This window comes from Lipotes vexillifer, unplaced genomic scaffold (assembly GCF_000442215.2).
Source record: "Lipotes vexillifer unplaced genomic scaffold, Lipotes_vexillifer_v1.1 scaffold137, whole genome shotgun sequence".
NCBI lineage: Eukaryota > Metazoa > Chordata > Mammalia > Artiodactyla > Lipotidae > Lipotes > Lipotes vexillifer.
The window spans coordinates 2434148-2461549 of NW_006775780.1; the positions used below are offsets into that span (position 1 = coordinate 2434148).

General features: G+C 39.3%; 1 protein-coding gene across 1 annotated transcript in view; it reads right to left on the reverse strand.

The window, feature by feature from the left end:
* BTBD3 (BTB domain containing 3) overlaps positions 1–18630 on the reverse strand; it is a 36324-nt gene extending 17694 nt beyond the window's left edge. Inside the window, exon 1 of the mRNA XM_007450203.1 lies at positions 18477–18630. The gene's annotated coding sequence lies outside the window, so the exon portion shown is untranslated. The remainder of the gene's footprint in view (positions 1–18476) is intronic.
* Between the last annotated feature and the right edge of the window lie 8772 nt (positions 18631–27402).

Genomic DNA, 27402 nt, shown 5'->3' on the forward strand with positions numbered 1-27402 from the left:
TAATCACATGTTTTATTTTTCTTCCCCAAAATAAAGAATTCTCAACTTCGGTCTATATATCATCTTACATTATTGGAGTAAGCATAAATGGAAATGGTCATATCAATAGTGGAGGAGCTGAATACCCTAGCCATGGCTGTAAAGTCTCTTGCTGGGTTGGTGTGTTTATGAAAGGAAACTTACCAGCAGCAATGATTTTTAAAATCATTAGTAGGGTTGATAATGTAAACAAATTGTTAAAATGTAATGGCTCGAATTGTGTGTTTGCAAAAATTATAGCTTGACTTTCTAAATAACGAATTCAACTGGTTATAAAAGCACATTTTTTGGAAGGTGGGATGAAGTAAACACACTGTTTTGCGCCTGTTGGTTAAAGTGTGTGTGTCTTACTGTGTTAAGTATTTTAAGCAATTCTGAACTGCACTGGTTCAGAAGGTACCTGAAGTAGCTGCAGTGGCTGAGGCCCTCTGAAACCTCTCTGTGACATCTGGCAGTGGTGATACATCACCAAAAGCCATCACAGGAGGAGCCATCTGCTCCCAACAGAAAAGGGAGCCTCAAACAGATAAGGACTGGTCCACAGTCAGGCTCTGTGACTCTTGCCTTTTCACAACTGAAGCTGCTGGTTCCTAAGCCTGGACAGTCACTCCAGTGGACCCTAAGCAGCCAAAGTGAACAGCACTGAAGGACCTGTCAAGTGGCCTTGCCTTCCCTATGCCTCCCCACCCACACCTGGGGTGGGGGGTGGGGGGCTGGGGGATTTAGGAACAGTGATGAAACAGCTTGTGTGAATAGATTAGCTACTGTGCATTCCTTTGCCATAATCCATAAATTATTTCATTGGGGAATCTCTATGAGATGCAGTAGTAAAAACTGTTGATTTTATTAAATCTCAGCCCTTGAGTACACATTTTCTTAATATTCTATGTGATGAAATGGGAAGTATGCTTAAAGCATTTCTGGTGAAACTGAAATAGAACGGTTGCCTTGAGAAAAAAATACTTGTGCAACTGTTTGTGTGAGAGCTGAACCAGCCATTTTTTTCATGGAACACCACTGCCCTTGAGAAAATATGCAAAGTATGCTTATTCACACTTAGGTATTTAGCAGACATTTTCTCAAAAATGAATGAAATGAGCCTGTCACTTCAAGGAAAACTGACTATTTATTGCCAATGAAAAAGCAAGTTAGAATTTTGGAAATCTTGATTATGCCACCATGAGCTTGATAGCTTCCCAAGCTATCAAGACTTCTTAAAGAAGTCTTCTTCAAGACTTCTTAAAGACTGTTTCTGATTAACACTGGTGACATCAGGTAAATGTAATTTTTTTATATTGTATAATAAAACATGTCAACATTTTAAAGATCTGCATAACTCAGTGAACCAATGTTTTCTAATAACAATGCTATTACATTACAGAATCATGCATGTTGGTAAAAGGCCCATTCAAAGTACAAGACAGATCAATGGATTTTAGTATAAAAGGAATACAAAAAGTTCACTGATGGTTTTAGATTCCACATAGCAATCAACCTTTAAGAAATTACCATTCAAGTTTTGCTGAAGTTATCACAGAATATCCACCATTATCTGAAAAGACTATTAAAATACTCCTTCCTCTTCCAGCTATATGTGTGAGGCCAGATTTTCTTCATAAGCTTCAATCAAAACATTTATTTTTTAAACAAGTGAATATTAAATTTTTTTCTGTTTTCACTTCTATTCCAGTAAATATTAATAGATAACCCCTATAAACAAAAGCTCTTTGGGTTTCTTAAAATATTCAAGAGTATAATAAGAGTCCTGAGGTCAAAAAGTATAGGAACCACTGATGCCTCACCTGGCATCATAAGGAGTTTGGATTTTATTGTAAGTGTTGATTGTGGTAAGCTACTAAAGGTTTTCAAAGAAGATCCTTTAAAAACAAAAAAAAACTGTAAGTGATCAGGGCCAGGTTTTTACACATACCTGCTTTTTGGTTCTACTCTACTAGAAAATAATAATTAATTCTCAGAGCATAATTCTCAACCATTTTTTTGCACATTAGGTAGACAGAATGGAGGACATGAGAAAATGACAGTCTCTGACAAAAAAAAATTAACAGCAGTTGGGGCTTCCCTGGTGGCACAAGTGGTTACGAATCCACTGGCCAATGCAGGGCCACGCAGGTTCGAGCCCTGGTCCAGGAAGATCCCACATGCCATGGAGCAACTAAGCCCGTGTGCCACAACTACTGAGCCTGCGCTCTAGAGCCTGTGCGCCACAACTACTGAGTCCATGTGCCACAACTACTGAAGCCCGTGTGCCTAAAGCCCGCACTCCGCAACAGGAGAAGCCACTGCAATGAGAAGCCCGTGCACTGCAATGAAGAGTAAAGCCCGCGCACAGCAACAAAGACCCAATGCAACCAAAAATAAACAAATTAATTAATTAATTTTAAAAAATACTTAAAAAAAAATTAACAGCAGTCAAGGAGCTAATATTCTATTTGTTCTATTACATTGTTTGGAACCTTAGCTCTACCCCAACCTCAGAAAATGCAAATACAAGGTACAAGATATATCAATTGACACCTTCTTTGAAGATCTTAAGAGAAAAATTTAAATGAACTTTGAGTAGACAACTGTCTCTAGCTTCATATAAACCAGCAGGAAAGAAGCAAGTTTCTCTCTCTGACAGTTTGCTCTCTGCTATAGGAAAATGAGAAGTAGCAACCTCTGCAAGGTAAGCACAGCTGCCAACATTTAAGAGAATTTGTTGTTCACTTTTTTCCTTCATTTAGAGACACACATTAGACAGAAACTGCCTCCCCCTCCAACACACCATTTTAATATCTTCCTATATACTATTTCTATACAGTACAGTATTTGATATTATGTAATATCAAAATATTCCTCTATAATAAGTAATTGGAAACAGTGAGTTGGAAATAAAGTTTAGGTTAGAACTTTGAAGAAGTCCAGACAAAGGAAATACAGCAGTGACTTTTCATTTAAAAACTGCTTTAAAAGAAAAAAATATATATATATATATATTTATATATATTTATTTATTTATTTTTGGCTGTGTTGGGTCTTTGTTATTGCCTGCGGGCTTTCTCTAGTTGCGGTGAGTGGGGCCTCCTCTTCGTTGCAGTGTGCAGGCTTCTCATTTTGGTAGATTCTCTTGTTGTGGAGCATGGGCTCTAGGTACGTGGGCTTCAGTAGTTGTGGCACGTGGGCTCAGCAGTTGTGGCTTGCAGGTTCTAGAGCACAGGCTCAGCAGTTGTGGCACGAGGGCTTAGCTGCTCCGCGGCATGTGGGATCTTCCTGGACGAGGGCTCAAATCCGTGTCCCCTGCATTGGCAGGTGGATTCTTAACCACTGCGCCACCAGGGAAGCCCGAAAAATTGCCTTTTCTTAAAAAGCTGGTGTTCAAACACTTCCTCAGCTTCATTCTTGAAACGATTTTAGAGGTTGTGCATGTTAGTAGGATTGTGATCCTACTAGTTACCTTACATTCAGTAATTATATATTATTATAGAAAGACTGTAAAATCAAAATACTGGTTGATCTGACCTCAAGCATCTGATTTTCCTATAACCCAACCCAAACACCATTAGGTATTGACATCCGTAACAAACACCCACCTGGTTGAGCACAACACTGGCTGGTGACGATTTTGAGAATGTGTCGGGAGCTGTATACTAGCCCAGAGTTCAGGATTGATTTTTGGCATTTTGAGGAATCTTTCATGGCAGTGACAGGAGATAATAAAGTAACCCAGAATGTCAGGTAAGCATGGGCTGATCCCGTAAGTCCCAAAGAAATACTTGTTGAATAGTGTTAAATTAACTAGAAAATCTATTACTTCCTGTAAATATATTCTAAAACATTTACTGAAATATGTGCTGAAATCCTTCGGGGGAGGGGTGGGGAGTCTGCAGAGAGACTGGTAGGAAGTGGGAGTGACTGCCCCTCCCGTTCCAGCAGCCGGGCCAGCTTCTAGCTCCTACTCATCTCATCTCATCTGAGGCTACAGGAGGGGTGAGGGAAGAAACCAGGAACAGAGAGGGAGCACTCTGGGATGCACCCCTGCCTGGGTGGGTGTCTTACATGGGGGTGGGGGGAAGGGCTATGCAAAAGAGAAACAACAGCTAGAACAGTGGGTTTGGCATCTGAACCGGCATCTGGAGCGGGAGGTGCTTCTGGGCCCCTTCTCATATTTTTAATGTGGACAGTAAGATTATTTTAAGAAGAGAGGCCTGCTTAACTCTAGTTAAGAATTTTATCATTTTCTAGACCTCCTAGGAATGTAAGTGATTCCCCAGTAAGCCCCCCAAAACACATCTAAATGCAGTTTGACTATTACACTTGACTTGCCACTACACGTCCCATGAACAAAGGTATGAAAATAGGTGGCGGTCTAGATGTGAGCCCTGTCTTTCTAGAGACCTACAGTGTAATGCCTAAAGGCCAAACTCAGTCCCTCACTACAGAGTATGTGTGTTTGCTGGTGCTGAGTAGGCAAGATCACCACTTCCGAAAAACTGGATAATACAAGAAAAGGTGGCAATTAAAAAAAAAATCTTCACAATGAAAACAAATACTTACACAGGTCCTCAGCCCAGCTGTAGAACTATAAAAAACAAGGTGTGTTTTCCAACTGGGCTATCCATTAACAACCTAAACTAAGGGATATTGTGCAATTCAGCAGCAGAGAGGCAATGCTTTCCATTCAGTCTTGGCCAACAGTACTGACTGTTTCCAGTTCAAAATAAAATAAACTGTAGCAGTGGTAAGTCTTAAAGAATGAATAGTCACACTAACAAAGCAGAAACACAGAAAGGGCAGAAAGCAGAAACAAGAAAAACTACAATCCCGCAGCCTATGGAACACAAACCACATTCACAGAAAGATAGACAAGATGAAAAGGCAGAGGGCTATGTACCAGATGAAGGAACAAGATAAAACCCCAGAAAATCAACTAAACGAAGTAGAGATAGGCAACCTTCCAGAAAAAGAATTCAGAATAATGATAGTGAAGATGATCCAGGACCTCGTTAAAAGAATGGAGGCAAAGATTGAGAAGATGCAAGAAATGTTTAACAAAGACCTAGAAGAATTAAAGAGCAAACAAACAGAGATGAACAATACAATAACTGAAATGAAAACTACACTAGAAGGAATCAATAGCAGAAAAACTGAGGCAGAAGAACGGATAAGTGACCTGGAAGACAGAATGGTGGAATTCACTGCTGTGGAACAGAATAAAGAAAAAAGAATGAAAAGAAATGAAGACAGCCTAAGAGACCTCTGGGACAACATTAAATGGAACAACATTCACATTACAGGGGTCCCAGAAGGAGAAGAGAGAGAACAAGGACCTGGGAAAATATCTGAAGAGATTATAGTCAAAAACTTCCCTAACATGGGAAAGGAAATAGCCACCCAAGTCCAGGAAGCGCAGAGAGTCCCATACAGGATAAACCCAAGGAGAAACATGCCGAGGCACATAGTAATCAAAATGGCAAAAATTAAAGACAAAGAAAAATTATTGAAAGCAGCAAGGGAAAAACGACAAATAACATACAAGGGAACTCCCATAAGGTTAACAGCTGATTTCTCAGCAGAAGCTCTACAAGCCAGAAGGGAGTGGCATGACATATTTAAAGTGATGAAAGGGAAGAACCTACAACCAAGATTACTCTACCCGGCAAGGATCTCATTCAGATTCGATGGAGAAATCAAAAGCTTTACAGACAAGCAAAAGCTAAGAGAATTCAGCATCACCAAACCAGCTGTACAACAAATGCTAAAGGAACTTCTCTAAGTGGGAAACACAAGAGAAGGAAAGGACCTACAAAAACAAACCCAAAACAATTAAGAAAATGGTAAAGGAACATACACATTGATAATTACCTTAAATGTGAATGGATTAAACGCTCCAACCGAAAGACACCGGCTTGCTGAATGGATACAAAAACAAGACCCATAGATGCTGTCTACAAGAGACCCACTTCAGACCTAGGAATATATACAGACTGAAAGTTAAGGGATAGAAAAAGATATTCCATGCAAATGGAAATCAAAAGAAAACTGGAGTAGCAATACTCATATCAGATAAAATAGACCTTAAAATAGAAAATGTTATAAGAGACAAGGAAGGACGCTACATAATGATCAAGGGATCAATCCAAGAAGATACAACAATTATAAATATATACGCACCCAACATAAGAGCACCGCAATACATAAGGCAACTGCTAACAGTTAGAAAAGAGGAAATCAACAGTAACACAATAATAGTGGGGGACTTTAACACCTCACTTACACCAAAGGACAGATCATCCAAACAGAAAATTAATAAGGAAACGCAAGCTTTATATGACACAAGAGACCAGATAGATTTAATTGATATTTATAGAACATTCCATCCAAAAACAGCAGATTACACTTCCTTCTCAAGTGCGCACAGAACATTCTCCAGTATAGATCACATCTTGGTTCACAAACCAAGCCTCAGTAAATTTAAGAAAATTGAAATCATATCAACCATCTTTTCTCACCACAACGCTATGAGATTAGAAATGAATTACAGGGGAAAAAATGTAAAAAAAAAACACATGGAGACTCAACAATATGTTACTAAAAAACCAAGAGATCACTGAAGAAATCAAGGAGGAAATCAAAAAATACCTAGAGACAAATGACAATGAGAACACGATGACACAAAACCTATGGGATGCAGCAAAAGCAGTTCTAAGAGAGAAGTTTATAGCAATACAATCCTACCTCAAGAAACAACAAACATCTCAAACAATCTAACCTTACACCTAAAGGAGCTAGAGGAAGAAGAACAAACAAAACCTAAAATTAGCAGAAGGAAAGAAACCATAAAGATGAGAGCAGAAACAGAAACAAAGAAACCAATAGCAAAGATCAATAAAACTAAAAGCTGGTTCTTTGAGAAGATAAACAAAATTGATAAACCACTATTAGCCAGACCCATCAAGAAAAGGAGGGAGAGGACTCAAATCAATAAAATTAGAAATGAAAAAGGAGAAGTTACAACAGACACTGCAGAAATACAAAGCATCCTAAGAAGACTACTACAAGTAACTTTATGCCAATAAAATGGACAACCTGGAAGAAATGGACAAATTCTTACAAAGGTATAACCTTCCAAGACTGAAGCAGGAAGAAATAAAAAACATGAACAGACCAATCACAAGTAATGAATTGAAACTGTGATTAAAAATCTTCCAACAAACAGAAGTCCAGGACCAGATGGCTTCACAGGTGAATTCTATCAATTAGAGAAGAGCTAACACCAATCCTTCTCAAACTCTTCCAAAAAGTTGCAGAGGAAGGAACACTCCCAAACTCATTCGATGAGGCCACCATCACCCTGATAACAAAACCAGACAAAGATACTACAAAAAAAAGAAAATTACAGACCAATATCACTCATGAATATAGATGCAAAAATCCTCAACAAAATACTAGCAAACAGAATCCAAAAACACATCAAAAGGATTATACAGCACGATCAAGTGGGATTTATACCAGGGATGCAAGGATTCTTCAATATACGCAAATCAATCAATGTGATACACCATATTAACAAACTGAAGAAAAACCACAACGATCATCTCAATAGATGCAGAAATAGCTTTTGACAAAATTCAACACCCATTTACGATAAAAATGCTACAGAAAGTGGGCAAAGAGGGAACCTACCTCAACATAATAAAGGCCATATATGACAAACCCACAGCAAACATCATTCTCAATGGTGAAAAACTGAAAGCATTTTCTCTAAGATCAAGAACAAGACAAGGATGTCCACTCGCACCACTATTATTCAATGTAGTTTTGGAAGTCCTAGCCACGGCAATCAGAGAAGAAAAAGAAAGAAAAGGAATACAAGTTGGAAAAGAAGAAATAAAACTGGCACTGTTTGCAAGTGACATAATACTATACATAGAGAATCCTAAAGATGCCACCAGTAAACTACTAGAGCTAATCAATGAATTTAGTAAAGTTGCAGGATACAAAATTAATGCACAGAAATCTCTTGCATTCCTATACACTAATGATGAAAAATATGAAAGAAAAATTAAGGAAACAATCCCATTCACAATTGCAACAAAAAGAATAAAATACCTAGGAATAAACCTACCTAGGGAGACAAAAGACCTGTATGCAGAAACCTATAAGACACTGATGAAAGAAATTAAAGATGATACAAACAGATGGAGAGATATACCGTGTTCTTGGACTGGAGGAATCAATATTGTGAAAATGACTATACTACCCAAAGCAATCTACAGATTCAATGCAATCTCTATCAAATTACCAATGGCATTTTTTACAGAACTAGAACAAAAAATCTTAAAATTTGAATGGAGACACAAAGGACCCCGAAAAGCCAATGCGGTATTAAGGGAAAAAAACGGAGCTGGAGCAATCAGACTCCCTGACTTCAGACTATACTACAAAGCTACAGTAATCAAGACAATATGGTACTGGCACAAAAACAGAAATACAGATCAATGGAACAGGATAGAAAGCCCAGAGATAAACCCACACACCTATGGTCAACTAATCTATGACGAAGGATGCAAGGATATACAATGGAGAAAAGACAGTCTCTTCAATAAGTGGTGCTGGGAAAACTGTATAGCTACATGTAAAGGAATGAAATTAGAACATTCCCTAACACCATACACAAAAATAAATTCAAAATGGATTCAAGACCTAAATATAAGACTGGGCACTATAAAACTCTTAGAGGAAAACATAGGAAGAACACTCTTTGACATAAATCACAGCAAGATCTTTTTTGATCCACCTCCTAGAGTAATGGAAATAAAAACAAAAATAAACAAATGGACCTAATGAAACTTCAAAGCTTTTGCACAGCAAAGGAAATTACAAACAAGACGAAAAGACAACCCTCAGAATGGGAGAAAATATTTGCAAACGGATCAACGGACAAAGGATTAATCTCCAAAATATATGAACAGCTCATGCAGCTTAATGTTACAAAAACAACCCAATCCAAAAATGGGCAGAAAATCTAAATATACATTTCTCCAAAGAAGACAATACAGATGGCCAAGAAGCACATGAAAAGCTGCTCAATATCACTAACTGTTAGAGAAATGCAAATCAAAACTACAGTGAGGTATCACCTCACACCAGTTAGAATGGGCATCAGAAAATATACAAACAACAAACGCTGGAGAAGGTGTGGAGAAAAGGGAACCCTCTGCACTGTTGGTGGGAATGTAAAGTGACACAGCCACTATGGAGGACAGTATGGAGGTTCCTTAAAAAACTAAAAATGGAATTAGCATATGACCCAGCAATCCCACTCCTAGGCATATACCCAGAGAAAACCATAATTCAAAAAGACACATGCACCCCAATGTTCACTACAGCACTATTTACAATAGCCAGGACATGGAAGCAACCTAAGTGCCCATCGACAGACGAATGGATAAAGAAGATGTGGTACACATATACAATGGAATATTACTCAGCCTTAAAAAGTAATGAAATTGGGTCATTTGTAGAGACATGGATGGATCTAGAGACTGTCATACAGAGTGAAGTAAGTCAGAAAGAGAAAAACAAATATCGTATATTAATACATGTATGTGGAACCTAGAAAAATGGTACAAATGAACTGGTGCAAGGCAGAAATTGAGACACAGATGTAGAGAACAAACGTATGGGCACCAAAGGGGGAAAGTGGCAGGGGAGTAGGGTGCTGGTGTGATGAACTGGGAGACTGGGATTGACATATATACACTAATATGTATAAAAAGGATAACTAATGGGAACCTGCTGTATAGAAAAATAAAACAAAACAAAAACAAAGCATAAATACAATGATCCCATCTTCAAAGACAAGGCAAATTCATCAGGTGATACATTCAGAATGTGGTGCTTGTGAAATTTTATTTGTAATATGTATGGTAACTGAGGCTAAAATGTTTACACTCTCTGAATATGGGGACCTCCCCTGCTCATATACTATTAGAGAAAAATAAAGTAGCTTTTTAAAAAACTAAGTAATTAGATAGTTTTTGAGGAAAAAAATTCGAAATTGACGAAAATGTTCACATTTTTGTGTTCAGGTTACTGGCATTGGGTTTACACATTTCTAGAGATACATACATCGTGATTTTGGTTTATTGTCTATTCTTTGGCTGCCTTCACAATCTCTAAAATAATCATCTTTTTCTGGCACATGACTCACCTTATTTGCACAGTAATTGCCACAGTAAAAAGCCTACAAATATTTCTTGCTCTATCAAAAGAGGAGAGGGAGCCTGATGTTTCTGAGGTATTCTCAGATTTAAAGGTCACAAAAGGAGACCCTAGAAACTCTGTAAGCAAAATGGTTGCTGCAGGGATGGCCACAACGCATGCTTGTCCGGGGAACTGAAGATAAAGGCCTGAGAGCTTTTGACTTTGTGGATTTAATATCATGTTCAACTATGTGCTTCTCTGTGCCTCTGAAGGATTTCAAAATCACCTTATAAAAGAACTTATTTCAGCTAGAATCTCAGAGGATAAAAGGACTTAAAGGAGACTGAGAGATGGGGAGATGTCCTGAACAGCAAGAAAGCACAAAAGGAGAAAACAAGTGGTTGCATTCCACTTTAACAGATGGGTTAAAGAATAAACAAAGGAAGAACACATCGCTGATATTTACCAGGGAGCTCAGGCTCCCTGTATTTTGAAATGTTCCCAAGGTGAACCCACTGCCCACCGTTGCTTAAAAAACTGAAATCCAAAGAGAGCAGGTTCTAGAATTCAATTCACAACATTCAGATGTGAATCGAGTCAGTTGGCTAAGGCTTTCCGACAGTTACGTGACCTGTTCCTACACACTGGCACAGTTTAGCACTTTAGACAGTATCCTATTTAATCCTCATAACCACTCTCTGTATTATTATACCATTATAAATTATACATGTTCTTCAACTTCCCTGTTGCTGATGGGATGCTAAATCACCAAAGCTAGATCCACAGATGCCAAAGGACTACACTGCTTTATGAAAAATTCATTGGAAAAAAAATGGAGAACGCACACTATGTTCATTTATTCAAAAAACATTTACTGACCATCTTCTATGTACCACACACTTGGGACACATTAATGAACAGACATAAAATACCTGGCCACATGGAACTTACTGTCTAGCAGGGACGGGAAAAGAGAATTCACCAAAAATAAACAATAAATAAATAAGTCATACGGTAATTTAGAAGGTAGTAGATGTTACGGAAAAAGGAAAATGTAAAGCATTCCAAGAGGGATACCAGACACAGTTTGCAACTGTAAACAGCATAGACATCACTGACGAGGTGGTAGCTTAGTGAAGACCTGAAGGCAGTGAGGGAGCTGGCCATGAATGCATCTGGGGAGAAAATACTACAGGCAGAGGGAAAACCCAGCACAAAGACCTAAAAGTGGGAATGTGCCTGGAGGGTTCCAGGATCAGCAAGGAGGTAAGGATGGCTGGAATGGAGAGCATTCCATTGCAAGGAGAGGAGTGGGGAGGAGGTCAGAGGTCTTGGTAATCAGAAGGTGTCGGGCTTTGTGAATCATTATGAGGAATCTCGACTTTTACTCTGAGTGACATGGAGAGCCAGAGAAGGGTTTTAAGCATATGCAACCTATGGTTGTTATGCCAATAACATATTAAAGGCAGGCAGGGAAGAAGAAAGGAGAGGCCACTGCATACCATCCAGGCAACAGGTGCTGGAGACTTGGAGGAAGGTGCTTGCACTATATGTGAGAAAAGGGGTTGAACTCCTGGATTTATTTGGAAGACAGGATTCTGGATACATCTGGAAGATAGAGCAGCAGGATCTGCTAACATCCTGGATGTAAAGTGGGAGAGAAAGAGAACAGTCAGGATGATTCCAAGGTTTCTGGCTTGAATAACCCCCAAAATGGAGCTACCCCGACACCAAAATAGGGCAGGCTATAGGGAGAGCAGGTTTGCAGAGGAAGATCAGAAATTCTGTTTTAGTCCTTAAAATTGAAGTATATTTTACGTATTCAAGTGAAGAAGTCAAAAAAGTAGTTGGATATATGCATCAGGAGTTTAAGAGACCTACTTCAACTGGAAATACACATTGGGAGTCTAAAGGAGCTACATGGTACTTTATTAAAATCTTACAATTGTTTGTGACAAGAGTCCCACAAGAACTGAGCCCTGAAGTATTCCAAATTAACAGGCTGGTGTGAAAACAAACAAACAAAAAACCACACACGTTTTTAAAAAAAATGACTGAAAAGCCAGTGGTACAGAAGGAAAAGCAGGAGACTGTGGTGTCCTCAAAATCAAATGAAGAAAAATCAAATCAAAAGAGAGAATGACCAATTATATCAAGTGCTGCCAAGAGTGAAGATGAGAATTGATTGTTGGATTCTGCAATTTACAATATTTTCTTTTGAAAAAGCCCTGGTGACTGTATCCCACACAGCCCCCACCACAGAAGACATGAATATGCACTGAATGTGATGTTATCTTTATTTTGTCACAAACTGAATTCAGTTTTCTAAAGAATTATTCAGAAGGAAGGATTTACTCCAGTTTAATATTTGGGACTCAAGTCAGTAGATCTGTTAAGAAACACCAGTGATAAACCGCAGCTGCTAACAGTAATCTGCTAATTCCTATTAGCAGATTACTGCTAATTGAATTCCATTCAATTCCTATCCCTTAAAAAATAATAAAAATACCTTTAGGTAAATTGGAAATAAAAGGATAGATTTCCTCTGTCCTGATGAGGAATTATGATAAAACAAAAGCCAATACTGTACTACTGTTTTTCCTATTAAAGAACAAAAGTTTGCACATTACTGCCATTACTATTTGATAATGTTCCAGATGTATTTTATAATGTTCCAGAATGCTAACACTAGTGCAGCCTGCCATAAAACCAAAATAAAAGGTATAATTATTAGAAAGAAGTAGACACAAGTGTCATTACGTAACTAGGGAACCCAAGAGAATAAACTACAAAGCTCTTAGAATAAGAACCAGCTATAAAATAAAATTACAAAAATCAACAACCATCTATGTCAGCAATAGGCAATTTGAAGAACCCATCACAATAGCAACAAAAACATAAATACCTAAGAAGAACCCTAACAATAAATATTAGGACTTATATAGAGAGTAAACAAACAAACAAAACACCTCTGCTAAGAGACAGGTCTGTATAATTCTTCACATCCCTTCAGAGAAATACTGACTACTTTACATGTACATGACAGTTCTTGCCAACGAACCAAAATAACTGGATATTTCTCAGTTCTAAGGATTCATTTGCAGAGCATTCCAGGTTAAGATGGCACGTTTAACAAAACATTCAAGCACATCCTCTCTCTAAACTCCACAAAAGTGGCAGTGAAGAGTTTTTTCCAGGTCTTCCCTGGTGGCGCAGTGGTTGAGAGTCCTCCTGCCAATGCAGGGGACACGGGTGCGTGGCCCGGTCCGGGAAGACCCCACATGCCGCGGAGGGGCTGCGCCCGTGAGCCATGGCCGCTGAGCCTGCGCGTCCGGAGCCTGTGCTCCGCAATGGGAGAGGCCACAACAGTGAGAGGCCCGCGTACCGCAAAATATAACAACAATAATAAAAAAGAGTTCTTTCCAGAAGACAAGGATGCAAGGACTTAAAGAACTGTAGTGGAAATTACAACAAAATCATGAAAGTGGAAAGCGGATGGACAAGTAGCAACTCAGCAGCCCTAAGAGTGAAATGCTCCACCACCAGCGAGAAAAGCTGAGAAGCACTCCAGTTTGCTTCAAAACTGGAGAAAGGGTAGCAGGCTAAAATAAGGTTAGCAGCCTTACTTCCCGGATGCCCTTCCCACCTCCTGGCTGTGGTGCTCTGGCCCACAGTCTCTGCCTAAGCCCAGCAAGACTGGAGACTGATTCTTGGGAGAGTAGATAAAACAGGTAAGTATTTGGACTGTGAGAGCACCAGAACCTTCCCCAAAGTGAAGAGGATGCTAAGACTCCAGCCAGATGTCTCCCCAACACTGGCAGCTGGACCCTTTCCTCAGCGCAGGGTGCTGCCTGATGACCACCCTCTGACCAACCCAACAGGAAAAGACCTCGTATGTGGTCCCAGTGAAAAACTCAAAAGAAACCAGTAACAGTCAAAAGACTGCCACTGAGGAGCCTAAGGGGATGGGTAGAGGGCGCTGAGAGATAGGGGACCACTTATTTTACAATAAGTATTTTAGTATTCTTAGATTTAAATTACGTGCATGTATTAGTATAAAGATAGTAATACAATTTTTATTTGAAAGGACAGATGACTATAATTATGATTTTTAAAAGAACAGCGTGACTTCCTCTAGCCGATACTTCTATATATTCTAAATGTACATTTAAAAAGATTTAACGTTGATTAAAATAAGAGGTCAATGATAGATAAGTAAGACCTAAAACAGAATCAGACCCAAAAGCTAGTCACGATCTTAAAATATAATAAAGGGAAGACCACAACCCATTGAGGAAAGGATGGACTGTTTAACAGATGGTGCTAGAGCTGGCTGAGGAGGAGAAGGTGCTGTAAAACAATTCACATCCATGTGCTAATATAGAACTAAATGTACAAGTCTAATATATTTCCAAAATTTTTGTTTAATTTACCTCACGTCTGTTTATATTTTCAAACGTAAATATTTACAAGGAAAAGTCATAATGGACAAGATGGAGAGAGCTGACTACATAAAAGTAAAAATATCCTGTTGTTTGGAAAACACCATAAAGTAAATTAAAAGACAAATAACGAGCTGTGGAGGAAAAGAAAAAAATTACAAATATGATAAAGGCACAATGCTCTTTACATTAAGAGCATATTTATATTATATGCTCTTTATATTAAGAGCATATGTTATATAATATATATAATATTTAATTATACATATATTATCTCTTTATATTAAAAGATATTTTAAATCGTTTTTTAAAATCATCATTTAACAATAAAATGGACAAAGTACCTGGACAACTCTCAGAAGGCAAGATGAACAAATAAAAAGCAAATTACCAATTTCACTAGTTACCAAAAAAATATGAATTAAAATAAGACATTTTTATAGAAGATTAGGAAAGATTAAACACTGGAGTGCTGATACTATGGAAAGACCGTTCAGTGTGTAAGGGCATCGACGTGTTCTGGCATAAGCAATTTGGCAACAGGCCTCAAGAGTCATAAAAGAGTTCACCTCTACCCCAGGAATTCTGCTATAAATCTAGCCTGAGCAAGTCAGAAACAGTAAGACTTTCAGACAAGGGCATGTACCCCAGCTCTGCTTGTGTGTCTGCTATTACTTTCTGAGCCTACATCCTTTGCCAGACTGTTGAAGACCTTCCTCTATCTGGTTCATTCCATCGCTCCAAAACTCTATGTTGCCGGCACAATTATTACCCCCATTCTATGGATAAAGGAAGCACAATCAAATAATTAGGTAATTAAGGTCACTTAGATCCGAAGTGGCCAAGCTACGATTTGCAACCAGAATTTAATATCATACCTCCAAACACTGAAAATGGAAATATGTCAAAAAAGAGAAAACTAGCTAAATAAACTTTGCCACACCCATCATTAAAAATCTTATTTTCAAAGAAGATTTAAGGGCATAGGAAATGTCTGCGATATATTAAGCGAAAAGGCAGCATTTAAAAATACAAATGAAATTAAAGTGCCAACTTTGCTTAAAAGTATATATACGCAGACAAATAAAACGGGACAAATGGAAGCATATCATCCCATTAACAGTTGATTATTTCTGGATGTACCTGTGATTTTTATTTTTTTAACTTTTTTTGGTAATTCCCAAAATGTCTACAACAAGAAAAATGGCTTTTCATTTTAAAATGTTTAAAAACCATAGAAAGAATAGAAATTCTCAACTGTAGGTGCTTAGAAGGCCTCAATTTTTAAACACGGAATGAAAAGATTAGGTGAGCAGTTACTGCCTTAGCTGCACAGCATTACTGTTGAACTACAAGGTCCATCAAACGAGAGGATTTTCCACTATTATTTTCTTCTCAGAGTGAAATGGGGAAAATTAGCCTTACTGAATCTGCTTGATAACCAGAAAGTTAACTAGCACATAACACAAGAGTAAAGAAAACCTCTGCAATCCCCAATAGATGCTGGGAGTCACTATACTACCATAAGCATTTTGAACTGACTGATCGAATTCTGATTATTATTTACACAGTAAAGTTGGAAAGGTTTCATAAAAACAAAAGGCCTAAAGACAAGTAAATATGTCTGTACTATTTTGTGTGGAACAGTTTTAAGAGTTCCTTGCAAGGTAAACTGGAATTAGTTGGCTGCGGAATATCTGTTTTGAACATAAAAGAATGAACATTTAAAAAAATTATCTTCGTTTGGATGTGTGTGTTGGGGAAGGGAAGGAGTGGGTGAATCTGTAGAAAAACTGTGCCTTTCCTTTGTTATTTGTATAACGTTAAAAGTGGTTTAACTTTTTGCAAAGAATCATGGCAAAGCACTTTCTAGGAACGAAATAATTTACAAACTGACAATGACATTTTTGGGCCACAAATTAGCAAAGGTTTTTGCATGGATACAGGATTATATTTCACTTTTAAAATTTCTTAAATATGTCTTTGGAGTTTAGAAAAATGATGCATATACTTCGTAGATTTGTGTGCCCCAAAGAAAAAACATTTTTTAAAAAAAGTTGCTTCCACCTCTTTTGGAACTTTGTTACACAAGTTCTTAGTGCAAAGACTGGTAAAGGTAGAACAGCAGAGCTGCTAGCATTATCACTCCATACAACAGCATTAATAAATAATTCTGAAATTACTTAGAAAGAAAAAGTGGAATTGCGTGAACTCACCCTTACCTGAGCTGAGGCCAAGAACTGAAAAGGGTCATTCAAAATCTTTAGAAAAGTTAGAGTCCTATTCAGAAAACCAAAGGTAGACCCGTCCACTTCCCCTGGAAGACCCGTTGCTGTGGTAACCTGCAGTCACCCCTCAGAGTCGGTACGTGCTGGGGGATGGTTAAGAGGGGAAACGGGGGAGGGAGGCTGAGAGAGGGTTAAAAGAAGATGAAACCCCTTGGGTGCGGCAGGGGTCAGGAAGGTGGGCTTACTACTAGGAAATTCAACACGCCCAAAAGAAATTCAAAACACCAGTTAGAACAATGTCTGGACGCTGGAGTCGTATTATACAGTTCAGCTAAAGTTTGAACCATTAGAGGCGCTTCCCTCCCTCCCTCCCCGGCGGGAACAAACCACTCTTTGTGAGTTTCTGTCTATGGAAAACGAAGCCAGAGTTTCGTCTCATCAGTTACAAACTGAATGCTACTTCGCAAAACTAAAATCTTGACTTTCTTAAATTAAACCTGTTTCCCAAACTCTGCTGCACTACTGGAATCACCGAGGGAACTTTATAAACTACACACCGTGTTTTAATTGGTCTGGGGTGCAATTTTGAGCAGAGTTTTAAAAGTCTCCAATGATCCTCTTGTGCAGCCAGTTTTGGGAACTACAGTACTCTAAGAAAGGAAAAAAGAAAGCACAGTTATCTCCCTTTGTCTTTTTACGGCTAATAATAGAAATTAGCTGGCTTTCTCCAAGCACACACAGGACAATAGGTTTCTTGATAAATAGGAGTCCCCGGTATGCCCTAACAATACTTTCTTTGAGATTAAAAAAAAAAAAAAACGGGCAACATAAGCCCTTTCTTCCCAAGAGAGCAAATATCCTTCTTACCGAAACACCAAACTTACACATCTATTTTAAGAGCGAATTGGCAGTGAATACAGCTCAGAACTTGGAGGACGAGCTCCAGGACCAGAAGGAAACTGAACCCGCAGAAGCCCACCAGCATTCGCGGGGGTCCTGCGGCCACCAGGGCTGGGCGAAGGCCGGGGTGTCGGTCGGGCCCCGCAGGCTGCGCCCCAGTAAAGTTGCTCCGGGGAACTTTGCTCCCGTTTCCAACCCGCGCCTCCCCGGGAGAGAGGCGCGGCCCCGCCACCTGCTCGACGCCTAGGCTGCTCGGCCGCGCCCCCTCCTTGGACCTCGGCCACCTCCGGGGGTCGCGCACTCAACGAGCGCCCGTACTGCCGGCAGGAGCCTCGGGGGGTTCGCCTCGCCCCTCCCCGGCGTCCTCAGCTGCAGCTAGCCCTGCCCTCGGGCCCGGACGCCAGGACCTCCGCGCGGGGCCAGCACCGTCCCGCCTGGAGCTCTTCCGGAACCCCACCCGCGCGGCCAGCGCCTCTCGAACCGGGACGGGGAATCCGGGCGCCCCCACAACCCCTGTCCCGACGCCGGCCGGCAGCCCCGTCCCTGCCCAACCAAGCTCTGCCCCTCCGGCCCGCGGCCGGGAGCGCGCCCCTGGCCCGGCGGTCCGACGCTGCGCACGCGCGGAGGCGCCCGCCCGCTCGCTCACGGTCCCCTCACTCACCGCTCGCTGTCCTTGTCGCCTCAGGCAGCGCCCGCCGTCTGCTCTGCTTACTGCTCGCTGCCCCGACCCGGTGCCCGCTCTTCAGGCCCCGGCCCGGGCACTCGGGGAACCAGCGCCCGGCGGGCTGGGCGGGCACCCGCACGCAGGGCACGCTCCGCGGGGCCGCGCACGCGCGCACCCGAGCGACGGGAGGGGCGGGGCCGAGCGAGCTGCGCGGCCGAGGCGCCCCTGTATACCGGGCATGCGTAGTGCCTTTCCCTTCCTAGGGTCCGGTGGCGTAATGGGCTGCGACCCTGGACCTGTGAAACGTAGGGAAGTGGAAGAGGGCCAAAAGTCACCCTTCGCTGAGAAGCAAGTTCGCTCTTGTCCCACAAGTTGCAGTCTTCTCTATCATTCGTCAATTAAGGTGTTAAATATTTATTGAGCACCTACTTTGGCAGAGCCTTTGTGCAGAACACAGGGCATCCTCAGGTAATGGTGAACCGATTGCATTTGGCTTTGGGATTCCTTTTCGGGCACTGAATCCAGCCCTCTCTTTGAACAGATGAGAAAAGTGCATTCAGTACCTGAAACTGCAAACCTTAGCTACACTCTTAAGCAGTTTGGGGAAGGAGAGTTGCCTCTGGCTGGGGTGATGAGAAAACTTTGAGAAGCCTGGAAGGGTAAGAGATGGAGTCAGAAGATAAGCTCACCTGGGAGAAAGGTCAACGCAAAGGCAGAAACTGCAAAAAAAAAAAAAAAAAAAAAAAAAAAGAAAAGAAAAATCAAGTAATATACGAGCTCATGAACCTTCTTGGGGACAAGTTTAATCTGAATGTGCTTTTCATAGTGAAGGGCAAAAACGGTGGGAGGAAGGGTACTTGAAGCTTGTCTGGAAAAGATTTTTGATGCTTCACTTAAAAAATTTTCAGCTTTTTTTAGTGGATAACTGATAAATACTAAAGGTACAAGGGAGAAGGGTCTGGTGTTTCTGGCGGTCTGATTAGATGCAGAATTTAGGAATATAAGGTGAAGACTAGCAGTGAAATTCTGTAGAAGTAGAAGAGTCCTGAATTCAAGTGTTGGCATCAGAAATAGAATACATGGAAACGTTTTCAGAGATTGTGAGATTGTGAAGGACAGGATTCCCTAGTTATTGTCACTGCCTGTTTGGGTGTAAAGAGTTGTTTCTCATGAGAGACACTTACTTCATTAGATTAGATCATCATCCTTGGTAGATATTTATTAGTGGATAAATTAGACCTAAATTTAAAATGTACAGCTACAATCACTAAATGCTTGTTTTAACATGAGTTTGGTTCTGGGAGAATACATTTCTACTTAATTAAAAAAAACATTAATTTGAAAGACACTATATGTGGTGAAAAATATATGGACTTTGGAAAATAAAAACCCCTTTTATAAAGTCCAGATGCTCTGAAACAAACTGTCTGATGTCATGCAAATTACTTAATATCTGTGAGCCTTACTGTGTTCGTCTGTAATGTCAGGGAGGAAGAAATTTTCCTCTCCCCTTTTAGGTTCTTCTGGCTGGTGTAAGAATTCAATTGAGACAGATTAACAGAAGAAAATCAAACAACAGTTTAATAACATATGTGCATGGCAGAGAGCCAGGAAAACTGAGTAACTCACCAAAATGACTGGCATCCTTATCTTAAATATTATCTTCAGTTTAAAGGCAAAAGAAGATGTTGTGGGTCTTGGTTTGGGACTTGAAAGGGGGAGAAGGAAATTCATATAAATGTTTGGTAAATAACTGTTTGCTGGGTCAGGCAGAGACAATGGGACACAGAGTGGACTTTGATCTCTAAGCCCTATTCCCCTACCATCCCTAGCCCATATTTTTTGCAGGTATCTCTGGTGATAGCTCTATTCCTGGAATAGGCCCTATATCTAAAATTTTTAGGCAATTAGGGGGAAGGTCAGAATTTCTTCCTGAGTCTTTTGGGCCTTGACTGTTTTCAGTTCTAAAAAAAATCTGCATACCAAAGAGACATTTTGGGGTGGCAAGTTTTGTTCCCCTACAGTAGCATGGAATCATAATATTTACCTTGTATGATGGTTAATTTTATATGTCAGTTTGGCCAGGCCACAGTACTCAGATATTTGGTCAAACATAGTCTAGATGTTTATGCGAAGGTATTTTTTTTTCAGGTGAGATTAACATTTAAGTCAGTGGACTTTGAGTGAAGCAGATTGCTTTCCATAATGTGGGTGGGCCTTATCCAATCAGTTGAAGGCCCAAATAGAAAAAGACTGACCTCCCCTGGAAAAAAAAAAAAGAATTCTGCCAACATACTGCCTCTGGACTTGAACTGCAACTCTTCCCTGGGCCTCCAGCCTGCTGGTTCACCCTGCAGATTATGGATTTGCCAGCCTCCACAATCATGTGAGTCAATTCCTTAAAATAAGTCTCTCTCTCTCTCTCTCTCTCTCTCTCTCTCTCTCTCTCTCTCTCTAGTTGAAGAACCCTGACTAATATGCCTTGCGAGGTTATAAAGATTACATGAGTTAATTATCATCTGAATCTGAAAAACGGGGATTATAATCTTTAACTTATAAGGTTATGACAAATTAAATAAAAATGGGTAAAGCACCCAGCACATGCTAGGGTCTGAATAAATGGCAACTGCTATTACTTGTAAATGAATACCAGAGGCAGAAACCAAAAGAGGAGAGAGTGTGGATATTGGCACTGTGAGATTTTCTTGGTTCACTGGGTAATACTATTAAATTTAAAAAATTGATATAGGAGGTAACACAATTTTGGTCTCCCTAGCTATGATATACCAAAAAGGTGATACATATGAATATTTTAATTATTTTCAAATAAATGCCTAATGAGCCTAAAGATAGACTCTAGCTGTACTCTTAAAACACCAGACATGCAAAGCAGTGACATGATTTCACGTCTGAACATTTTATCTCAATTTAAGTGCCAGTACAATTAACTACTTACTGCTAGGATGGAGCAACCTAAGGAGAGTTTACACTGGAAATAATTTTCAGTCTCAGAGTAGATGCATGATGTAGTATTCAATCAGTGTGTTTATTGAATCCCTTTTGGGGCAATCCTGTAGCTATTGGGAGCATGCAAAAATGGATAAGATATTCCATTTAATCTACAGATATTGCCATTTGTTATGTACTAGGCAACCTCCCTGCCCTCGGGGAATTGATCAAAGAGCCTGTGAGTCCATAGCTATAATGTAAGACAAGATGTGGCAAGCGCTTTAGGAGGGGCATAAATGATTGAGCCAATTGTACTTTGCACAGTTTGGTTTGGCACAAGCCAATGGGGTAGAGCAGCATCTTTTAAAAAAAGTTTGAACAAAGCTGGTAAATGTTAAATAAAATAACATTCTCATTCCCCTGACTCACTTGCTTCAGTTCAGAGTTTACAGTGTATAATAAGAGAGGGTGAGGCAGGAGGGGCCTTTACAAGCCATTCAGAAGTAAAAGCTCCTCTTTTCCTCGTTTCCTCTTTCTTTTTCCGTCATGGCTGTTGTTTTGTTTAAAGGAGAATTTAACTTTAGAGTTAAAAAAAAAAATAACTTAGGTAAATTCCCCTAACCTCATGAAGATTTATGAGGAGAATACATAAAAATCTAACATGACAGTAACAAAAAGTGGGGATTGGAGTTCATAAAAGGACAAGGAATAATTGAGTTGGAAACCATGAGCCAGGTGGACAGAGATGGCCATCATGTTTGTTCTGTAGCCAGGGCTGTCATGATGTGACCCCCGTTTTCCTTTTGGCTGAGAATGAAATATTCCACTGTGGATGAGAGTAAGCCAACTGTAGGACTGACAAAAGCAAGTGATTTAGGGGAAATACACAGCATTTTAGTAATTTTTAAATAATCAGGATGTTATTTTATTATAAGAATTTGTGAATATATTCATTTCAGGAGCTTTGCCACAGTGAGTGGGAAATAAATTAATCTGGGATTAAAGGAAACTCTATACTAGAAAAGGAAGAGTTTTAATAAAATTGAAAGGAATGGCCTCCAGCCATGTATGTTAATTATCATCTGATGAATAATAATGATGATAATAGGAGATGTGAAATAAGTTAAAATACATCCTGGGCCAAATTTTTTTTAAAAATTACCAACTCTGGAATGGTGCCTTGCAGAATTAACCAATGTGCTCACATTAAATGGTTTAAAATTAGAACTAATACATAGCTCTGCACTACAGATTTATACACAGCATCCTCTCTCATGATTTTTTTTTCTCCATGATTTTTTAAAATTAATGCTATTCAAAAGAATTCAACCTGGTAAGTATCACAAGTAGAATGTTGCCTACTCTGTAAAGAGAATGGCAATATAAGTATTTCTTATTATAAGAATATTTGATCATGAAAAATCAAAATATAATATAAAATGGCTAGCAGGCACAATATCTGTTATTTTTTCCAGTTCTACCTCCTTTTAATATTTTATCCCACTGACAAAATATCACTGACACACAACTTTTCAGTAAGATGACTTTTGCACATTTTAATTATACCTGTAGTTTTAAATCCTAAGCAAACGTTCCATCAGTATGACATTTAAAATATTAAATTGAGTATAATCATAAAAATTAAATGCATGTAAATTATTTTGCATAAGCAACGACAAAAACAGTGTGACAAACCCAGTACTGGGTTATAAGAGGGTTGTTTCTTTAAAAATGAACCTCCTACACTACAGAAAATTATATCCAGTTTTCCAGAATGTAAACACATACTTCATTAAGCAAGGTTTTGTAAAGTCACATGAATATTAAAATTATTTATATACCTTATATTCTAGTTTAATGGGACACTCTAGGTCAGTGCTAAGAAAGAAATGTTAGCCACACATTTGAGCTACATATGAAATTTAAAATTTTCTAGTAACATTTTAAAAAGTAAAACCAGGTGAAATGAACTTCAATAATGCCTTAATCCAGATATTCAAAATATTATCATTTCATCATGTAATAAATATAAAAAATTATTAATGAAATATTTTACATTTGCTTTCATACTACATCTTCAAAATCTGGTTTGTATTTTTCTCTTACAGCTCACCCTAATTCAGACTGCAATTTCAAATAATTAGTCGCCACATGTGACTAGTTGCTATCGAGCTGGACAGCACAGATCTAGGACTAGGTTGTTGGTTCTCAAAAGTGGCTGCACATTGGAATCACCTGAGAAAAGATGAAAAAATGTTGATGCCTGTGTCATGGTCCCATGATTCTAGTGTATTTGCTCTAGGGTGTCACCTGGGCATTGGGATGAAAAAAGAAATTCGGGTGATTCTAATATGCAACAAAGTTTGAGAATCACTAGTTTTATTTAAGGCATTATCAAAACTTAAATATTATGAGACCAGTGTCAATTGTTCTTTACTTGAAACCAATAGCATTTAAAAATCATGCTGAAACATACTAGTGGTGTAGCATATATAGCATACGCGGCATATGTGCATCACTAGTATTTCTTAATAAAATTAACAATTGATAATAAAATTCCAAGCTTTGATTATTCAGGCCATGAGTTCTGATGTAACGTGGACAATTCCAGGTAAAGATTTAACTTCAGTGCTTGGTGAGAACTGTTGAGTGTTGGCACTTCTGTATTTGTTCTGTGGAATTTTTACTTTATGATTGTTTAGAAAATCTCCTAATAGAGAAATCACCTCTGACAATGGGATCACAAAACTTTTCTATGATGCCTACATTTATTTAATATGTTTAACTCTTGCACTCAACATACTACTGCCAGTATAAGAGCTAACTCACATTCATGACAAAAATTTCTCACCTTGTTTTCTACTCCAGTCATTGTTGATTATCTGTACCTAACATATCAAGTATATCTAATACCTCTCAGTAATAAACCACTCTAGGAATTAGTGGCTTTAAGACAACCTTTATTGCTTCCATCGAATCTCTGGGTCTGCTGTGCAGTTCTGCTTCTAGGCCAGGTGGGGTGCCTGGAAGCTAGTTGGTCTAGGATGGTCAACTGGAATAGCTCAGCACTGCTCCTCATGGTCTGTTCGTCTCCAGCAGGCTAGCCCAGGTGTGTTCTCAGAGCAGTGGTGGCCCTCCAGAAACTGTGAAAATACCCAAGCACATTTTAAAGCCTCTGATTACATCAAGTTGACACTGTTTCATTAGCCAAAGTAAGCCACATTGGCAAGCCCAGAATGGATACAGGCATTAATTAATTTAATCTGCCATGCCTAGGTCTTATTTGGTTAGTCCTATCACATTTGATTCCACACATTTCCAGTTCTTACTCTGCAAGGTTTTTTTTTTAATCTCTTCAGTAATTGCAGTGTTGACTATCTCTCCCTATTGTAAATGGGATCTCTCTCAAGTTTTATTAGTATCTTTCTGTCTTGTAGAACTTTTCTTTGAGGTTTAGTCATTTTTACACTTTTAAAACCTTTTTTAAATTGATTATATGGGTAAATAACAAAAATGAATACAGTCTTTGATTAACCCAACAATCAGTAAACAGATATGTTTAAAACACTATGCAGTCTTGAATTCTAAAAAGGTTTTAAATGCTGTGTATTTCATCAGAATTCTAAACCTGATTTCAAAAAGATTAAGTAACAAGTTCTCATATGCATACAGTTGTTGATAAACACTTCCTACTTGTCTGTTATCCATTTAACGTTTGTAGTTCACACGTGTGTTTTTCACTGCGTTTCCTCGTAATTAATGGCTCAATTCATCATGTAAAACCATTCCCGGTTGAATTTTGAGGAAAACATACTAAAGAGTTATATAGAGAGATTTTCTTAAACCCAGACATTAAAGTAAAAGGCATTGTGTTTTATCACTTGATTATATGACTGAGCTATGTTTTTAAGAAATAAGCAAGTACATTTCCTTCTCTGGGTTTGCTTACTTGGCATCTGTGGAGGTTCAGAGTCCTATAGAAACCTTTTTTCTTTTTCCCTTTAAACAGGCATTGTAAATTGTTTGTTACTAGATTATAACCTTATAAGAGTAAATTACAGTTCATAGAGCTGTGAGTTACCATTTACCATTTATTAGCAATTGTTAACATTCTGTGCCTACATGAGTGAATGACAAAAAACAGACAAATAAAACACCACCTACTTGTATTGTGCTGTTTGCCCTTCTAAAAAGGGTTATTACTGTGCAACTCCCCATAAAGCTGGAGAAGATATTCTTTCTGATCAAATAAGTTGGACCCCGAGAAGCCCTGTAGAGTCTAATTCTCCCAAGGTTAGCTTTGTGGCTTTGGAATATTCCAGAATGTGACAGCAAAAAGTCATATCCCACCAGACCATTTAGCTTTGATTTTCCTCAGAACCAAACCTCCAAACAGGATTCAAGTGCAAGTAGTGTGTTTGGAGGTGATCCAAGGAAACACTGAGGGTGAAGCGGGGAAGTGAAACAATGAGTGGGACGCAGCCAGGTTACCAGCTGGAGCTCAGTCCTGTGGGGGACTGGGGGGACCGAGTGGGGAACACACCAGGGATGTCCCAGTCGAGGATGGAGGGAGCTGGGATTGTTATCCATCAATTCTCATCCAGTCCATCAAAGACTGAGGTTCTGCTCCCAGGGAAACTGATTTCCCTGCACTTCCATTCAACCTTTGCTTATAAGCTGAAGGTGGTTCAGTGGCCAGAAAAAAGGCAAAGAATCTCAATTGCTGGCATCTGGAAGACAGGCGTTTTGCACCAGTAAGTGTGAGGGGATGTGAGCAGGGCAGCTCCACATGCACCAGGTAAACACAGACATGGAGAGGCGTCATCAAGTCCCTTCCCAGGCAGACCTGAGTATTATCTTCATTCCGCTCAGTGATTGCCTCTTGTCTTCTGATTTCTAGTCCTCTCTGATCTTCTCAAAATGTGATGCTGTCAATGGAGGTATGCTCTAAAGATGTTCACAGCAGGCAGTGACCCACTGTGCCAGAGAACAACATGGGTTTGCCAAACCACCTGGTTACTTGCACACATTAGCAGGTCACCTTACATCCAGACTGTTTCCAGAAAGTTTGGGAAAATTGTACAAAGGTGTCAACGTCTTGGAGAAGACCTGAAGACAAAGGCATTAGCAGATTTCCATCCAGAGCAGTTCTCACCTGGAGGAAATTTTAACCCCCTCTCCCTTCCTGGAGATATTTGGCAATGGCTGGAGACCTTTTTGGTTGTTACAATGTGGGGGGAGGGGACTATTGGCATCAGGTGGTTAGAGGTCAGGGCTGCTGCTAAACATAATGTACAGGATAGCAGCTCCTACCCCACCAATTAGCCATCCTAAAAGGTCAATTGTGGTACTGTTCAGGCGCTCTGATCTAGAGAAAAAACATCAGTGGGAAAGGAATAAGCTACATATCATTCATTCCAATTTCCTCTCCTAATCTTTTCTCCCAATTTTTGCTCTAACAAAGTTTCCATTGATTTCTAAAGGTGTTTCGAAGCATCTTGGGAAGCTCATTATGTTTGTGAAACTTTAGTAAATTGAATAAGGGAGTAGCAGTCTGACCTTTTAAACTGTTTCCAGATGCTGAGCACTGGATTGAAATGCTAAATCCAAAGAACCATCTAATGCTGATTAGTAGTGATATGGCAAAAAGGGCAGTTTTCTCTTGACAAACCAAGTCACAAAGGACAGAAAGACACTAACACTCAGTGATTAATTTCTGGAAATGTGACTGAAGGAATCAAATTATGTATCATGTGATGCCATTAAATTTGAGTTCCTGCATTATATGTGGACCTTTTACTTTTCAAGCATTCTCAGTGTGTGAAATTGAATGTGCCATTTACAAGCTATCATGTAATTTTCTGTTTTCTGAAACAAAAGCAACAATCTGGGTACATTAAAGACCATTATATAATTGACAAACCTGCTTTTTAAAATTTGATCCAAAACATTTACAATTACTATCATTTGCCAA